At 48.3% G+C, this 6,663-nt stretch overlaps 1 pseudogene; it reads right to left on the reverse strand.

Moving 5' to 3' along the window:
* Positions 1–676: 676 nt before the first annotated feature.
* LOC149329398 (uncharacterized) lies at positions 677–4,798 on the reverse strand (annotated as a pseudogene).
* Positions 4,799–6,663: the final 1,865 nt, after the last annotated feature.

Raw genomic sequence — 6,663 nt, forward strand, 5'->3', positions numbered from 1 at the left:
GGCGCTGTGCCACGCTCGAGCATGATTGGCTCAGAAACTTAATGAGCCCCATATGCGACGCCCGTAGAGGTTGGAAAGGATTATGCAGATTATATACAGCTTTCAATTACACCGAGCTCTTTGGGTTCCTTCGAATGTGAATGAATTTCCGCGAAACACAAGGCGCACATCCTGTCCACGTAACACAACCTGTTCCAATGTAGACCACCATTAGTTTCCACTATAGGCAGTGCACGAAGGCGACAAAACAATTGAAAGCATTTGTAATAGTTTTATGACAGTAACATTTAGGTCAACAAGCATGTTCAGTGAAGCGCTGATGGTGGGTTGTGTTCAAGGCTTGTATACATAGCACCGCGATTACTTTTGCTATTTCTATTTACCCTTAAACTCGTGCCATGAGGCAAACTTCCCCGCCTTGTTCTCCGGCACATTGTCACTTTTCTTCAAAACTTTATTTTCAAAGCAGGATGTTCCCCTTCCATCTCTTGAGACCACATGTTAACAATGTGCACATACGATGTCAATTATATTTGTTCGCTAAATTTCGGAATTTTTCGCTTTGCTTAGTACCTGATGTGCATACGTTAGGTAGTTCCTGGAAATGCATTAAAAAAAAAACTTGTTTGCCAAGTCCTCCTATTTCTTCTCGTTGCTCAGCGGGCAAAGAGCCAAAAAAGAAGAAACAAGAAGAGAAGGCGGAGTTCTGCACGCGTAAGTCTCCTTCTACCGCAAGGACAGTGTCAGCACCCGATGCCCGCCATTACGGGGCAACCAAACGCCTGAGCGAACTTCGGCAAAGTCATGGCGGCCACCCGTAGCGTCGTCGCCTCAATGCTTCGCTCACTGCCGCCTCCGGGCATTGCGCAGAACGTGTGGCCCAGGCGGAGGTAGAAGAGCTGCGCGAGCGCCCTCTCTTCGGCTAGCCGCGAATCACTCAGCAAGGACGCCGCGAAGGAGGTCTCGGCGGCCCAGCGCACCTGGACCACGTCTTCCCACCAGGGTTTGTCTCCGGTCATCTCGAGTCTGGAAGCGTCTCTCGCATAAGAGGCCAGGCAGTGAATGTGCTCCGTCAAGTCCCAGCCTGAGCTCCTAAAGTGGCATTCGCAAAAAAAAAGGAAAAAAAAAACGTTTCGCTAAATACACAACATGGTAGGTACATTTAAAAGTTAACTCTTACGCTAATCAACTCGCTAATCAACTGCGACATACGAATTGAGTGTTTCACTGTGCCGAACACCAAGAAAATTTCTAGTTTGCAGCGTGTGCGGCCCAACCCTCTGATAAAAGGGAAACCGGTAAAAACTAAGGTGCGCCTACGTAGAAGAATCACTGCTTGTCCTGGCAATATGTATGTAGCCTTGTTATTGAAGCCCTGCTTCATCTTGCTGAGATGAGATATAAAGGGCGCAATGTGCCCGCTGGCATCATGTGCTGATTTGGTCTTACTGAACTGAAAAATTGAGTTGGTTGTTGCGCTGTTACGCAGTGCAAGATCACCGCACATTTTTCTAGTCGTAGGATTCGTTCCAACGCTCTGGGGTTCCTCAGATATACTACAACGCCTAGGCATACCTAGCTTACGGTTTCGAAATTTACTGTTGCACGCCAAGCTCCACCAGCCATAAACTGTACGAACAACTTATGTGAAACTAATAATTTGGAAACCTATTTCGAGAGTGCTGCCTGGGAGACCCGGCCTGAAAGAACACCCGGGCCAGGTAGTATCCGATGGTGCCGTAGTTCAGAACGCGTGCTCTCCCACTTGAGCGTAATAGAAATCGGGGATTAGTAGGCGGTCGACCACATCGACGTCACTCCAGGAAGTTGACAGCACGTCGAAGTCCAGTAAAGGCCTAACAGACCGACCCCCACCGGCCACGAACCGGACAGCGTTGGCGATGAAGTCTGGCCCATAGTTGGCCATGACGATAGGTTTAGTGACGTTGGCAACTGCGAGAAATGTGGTGAGCGAACAAAAATCGTGTTAATGGAAGTAATTCTTCCACAGCTGCCGCTTGTATACTGTAAACAGTGCTGCGTTTGACATCCTCACGACCGTCGGCGTCGTATAAATATTGCAAGGTTTCCGAGAACCGAAATACCTTACTCTGAACTTTCCAAAACACCGCGCCACCTTTTGGAACAATGTCGCATCAAGACGATCCTCACGGTAAACAGTACAACAAAGTTAATGGCAGTTGTAGCTGAAATACTTATGCCAAAAGTAGGTGTGGTCTCAGCGTAAATACCGGTTGTGTCTAGGATACTTTACAAAAAGTATGCGTGACCTCAATGATACTGTACGTTTCAGTAAAAATCGATGATTTCCAGGGCCATATTCTTGCGTACAATCCTCTGCTGACACCAAGCGCGATAGTATAATCAGTCTAACTGCTGTCACCATGCACTCACTTCGAAATGGAAGGCGGGCAGCCACCATCTTCCCATGGTCCAGGACGGCACCCTGGGATATCTCCAAATGCATACTGGCCGCCTTCAACACACCGTTCAGAACGCGTTCCATGTCGACCGCACCCTCAAAACTAAGAAATTCAGCAATTATCCAGCTGCGATATACATCTCTGAACATTGTCTCCAAAGCCGTGATGCAGACTTCGTATTTGACATCATCTTCCGGTATGTGCCGATGCACCCTAACACGCTCCTCGAGTGCGAAGAACTCGGCCAGAGGTACAAGCATCAAGTAGATGTTGGCGACCATTATGTCCTTCTGGCTGGACAGGGATTCCAGGATACTTCGTACGCCGTCGAGATTCGTAATTCTAGCCGTCAGAGGCAAGGTCGTCAACTGCACAGAAGCTTGCGCCACGAAAACTCCTGTCCAGTTCCACTGGGACGAGTCCAGCTTGTGCACTGGAACCTCTACCGGAGCACTGGAAGGACTACCCACTAATTTGAAGAAGACGTCGTCGATTTTCAATATGGCGTCCACCGCCTGCTTTTCGAAAGACCGATTGTCACTTCCGGGGCTTTCACCTTCACGCATTTGACGATGTGCACCGCCATTCACGTGCTTGTTGTTAGCCAGCAACGTCTTGACGGCACGCGTCACGATCACGTCACGGAACTCGGCGCTCACGTGACGCAGTATGGAGGTGCCTGGCGAGATGTTGACGAATTGGCCATCGTACGCAACTCTCAGAGCGGACAGCAATCGTAAAGTGAGCAAGTGAGTCACGGCCAAGAAAAATGACTCCTGGAACGTCTTCGCCTTGAGCCACAGGTCGATGAATATGTTGGCCGCTCGCCAAGCGGTGGTCAGATTTAGCGGCTGCGTGAAGAAGAATGGAAAAGCGTGAAAAATTACACCGTACATTCCCTCCGAAGTGAAAAGAAGCGATAGACCCTGAGAAACTTCAAGAATGCCTTCTGTGCACGTAGGTTGCACGTTATCGTTGTGTCATCTTTAATCACAGTAGCCTGCCACATAGTTTGCCAGCTAGGGCAATATATCCAGCGAAAATCAAAATTGCCTCCTCGTCCTCAACAACAACGATCTCTTTCAAACGAGAGTCTCAGCATAAATTTACTCTATACTGCTTAAGTTACTGCTACACTATTCTTGCCATGGCTAAGTTAGTGGCTATGACGTTCGACTGCTGAGTACAAGGTAGCGTGATCGAATTCTGAGCGCGCCGGCCGTATTTCGAGGGTGACGAAATGCAAATGCGGTCGTTTGCTGTGCGATGTAAGATTACCTTAAAACACCCCATACGGTCGAAACTGACCCGCATCCCTCCATTACAACGTCTCTCATAGCCAGCGTGCAACTTTGAAACATGCACGCGTAAGGCGCTAGCTGTGCACTCGACGCAAGCGCACACGCATTAGACACCTTTAGCAATACAGACCTTCAGCAGTACCATGAACTGTGTTGCTAAACGCTACCGGAATACCGGTATCTCGCCCACCACCTGTTCACACGCGCTGATTGGCTTCGATGCGGGAGGCGAGTGCGCAGCTACCTGGTACCTGGCGCCCTCCATGCGGTTTGCGCATGCGCAGTGAAGGCGCGCGGGCTACCGGCATTCCGGTAACGGCAACAGTAACACGGTACACGGCATGCTAAAGGTGTCTATTTACCTGCAGGGTCAACAACGGTAGTGAAATCAAGGTAGCGGCAAGTTCAAACGTTCTACTATCTCTGCGCATGCGCTCATTACCCGTGCGCAGCGAGTTTATTACAAAAACCGTAACAGTAGTGGTACACGGCATACCTAAGACAACGCTCTGCTGAGAACACATTGTTTGTTCAAACTGCCTGTACATTAGAGTTAACGTTCGGCCTGAAGTGTAAATGTAGAGTTCATTTTGAACGAACACACTCTTGAGAACCTACAGGCACACGATAATACAAAAAACACTTTAACAAGCGCTGCTTGAAGTAGGCAGTTGTGGCGTGCCGCACACATGCACGTACCCTATCGGCGAAAAACTCCAGGCAGGACGCTTATACTTGTGCCATGTGGGTGACCTGCTCGCCGTGCGGAGTCCACCCAGCCGCGATCCTCCACAGGCTGTCACTGGCGACGGCCATGTAATCGTTCCTCAGCGAACCCATGTACGAGACGTTCCGGTCGACGGCGCTCCTGCTGGACGCCTCCGTCGTAAGCGGGGCCAGTGCCCTTCAGTGGCCGCACACGAATGCGTAGAAGTTCGTGCACGGGTCAGCAGAAACGTCCGAAGCGGCGGTGATTATTTTGACGGCGCTGAGGCACTCTGCAGAGCTGCACTGGTTGTCCATTTCCTGCGAGAACAAGACGGCTGTGGTCATGCTGATTCCCCGCCGTTTCAGAGCACGTTAAAGATCCCCACGTGGTCGAAATCATTCCGAAGTCCTCCACTGCGGCACGTCTTTCTTATTTTCTTCTTTCACTCCCTCCTTTAAACTATCCCTACACTTGCAGCGTGGTTCGGCTGTCCACTGAGATTTGTGAGACAGTTACTGCGTCATTTCCTTACCTCAAATCTAGTTTTCAATTTTCAAAGATTCTCAGTTGATTACCAATCTTGCTCGATGGAACCCACATTGATGTAGTCACTCACTTAAAAATCTTTTTCCTATTACCGACCATGGGCCGAAATTAGATCTTTTTCATGCTTTAAGCCAACATGGTTCAACATGTTTCACAATTCTGGGCTGCAATGTGCTTGCTTAAGTCATGAAAGTGCTCTAAAAATACTAACTTCTTCATTGTTCTGCCTGGGTAATGTGACGGAATATGTCAATATTGCATCCGTCTTGGGGGAGAATCGAGTATTTTCCACATAACTTAAACAAGTCTAGTTAATTTTATATCATTTACAGCCACGATTTTTTTGCAACACCGATCCCCAGAGAAGGAAGGCCCTTCTAACTTACACGATGTGAATCTGCTAAACGTAAAACTTTAAACCGTAAAGCAAAGTTCTACAAATTCTGTGGAGAAATATATAGGATACGTTCTGAAGAGGGTACCGCGTTTAGCGTTAGCATCAAGGTATTAAACCATAGGTTTTCTCAGTACGGCCGTATATGCTGTATTGAAAAGTGCGTCACAGCTGGATGGCGGAGGAGAATTCTTGTAGCGTCATCATTTTCGTATAAAACTTGCTGCGTTCATATGTCATATTACATAGAAAAAAATGTTAAGTTATTTATTTTACATCGGCATGAATTTCCAAACCAGACCGAGTGAGATTCCGTCAAAAATTATATTTCATACCGTTGCTGTCTTCTCGAAGACACACTGAAGGGAACTTCATCCTTTTATCGCTCTCCGTAAAAATACCATTTACTGATTTTCCTGGAATGCATGACGGTAGCCAACACCCACGAGCACCTCTTTTCCCTTCACTTGTCCGCTTAACACTGCAACGAGGGCCTCGAATCTGGCAGTCTTGATGCCATAGGTGGCATAGGAGGGTTCCTGAACAGCTTCCGCCCTCACTGTTCGACCACATTCCTACGTGGAACTCGCGGTACTACTGGACGTACTATGCCTCCGCCGCTATGGACGAGGGTGGCGCTGGTGAACACTCTCAAGGTTCGGTTGCACTGCACACAAGTACAGCCGATAGCAGAAGATTTGAAGTGAACGGCGGTGTCGCATTACGTGTGGAATACATACCAAACTATCGGTGCAGACGCAAGCAGACTACTTCCGAAATCTGCAGTTGATGACACCACTTTTTCTTTTTATTTTTGTTTTGTAGCTCACGAAAGCTCCGTTTCCGGTAATACGAGTGGTGTCTCGCTGATTAGACTGCGGTACCCGATTGCTAAAGGTGCGCCAACTTCTAATCGTTGTCACTGCCATGAAAGTGACAGCAAACTCGACACGGAACATGGGAGAAGCTTTAGTATACGCACAAAAATTTGGCAAGTCTAAACAGCCTTTGTAGGAAAGACAAAAAAAAAACTTTCGGGGGCACTTAAGCCTGCCTACCTGCTATGATTGCGAAAGGATTGTGCACTACTACTGTTTCTGTTGGTGCGATTGTGGTCTTTTTTGTGTAATCTAGTTCGCGTTCGTAACCAAACCGCACACCATTCGGAGCTCCGTATCCTCCATTCGGAGAATTGGTCATACTCAGCATTCACAGATGGCGGCCAGCCCTGATGCCACTACCATCGCAGTGGCGCAGCGGTTAAGCGAT

Source organism: Amblyomma mixtum, chromosome 9 (genome assembly GCF_055824585.1).
Source record: "Amblyomma mixtum isolate Tamu chromosome 9, ASM5582458v1, whole genome shotgun sequence".
Lineage (NCBI taxonomy): Eukaryota > Metazoa > Arthropoda > Arachnida > Ixodida > Ixodidae > Amblyomma > Amblyomma mixtum.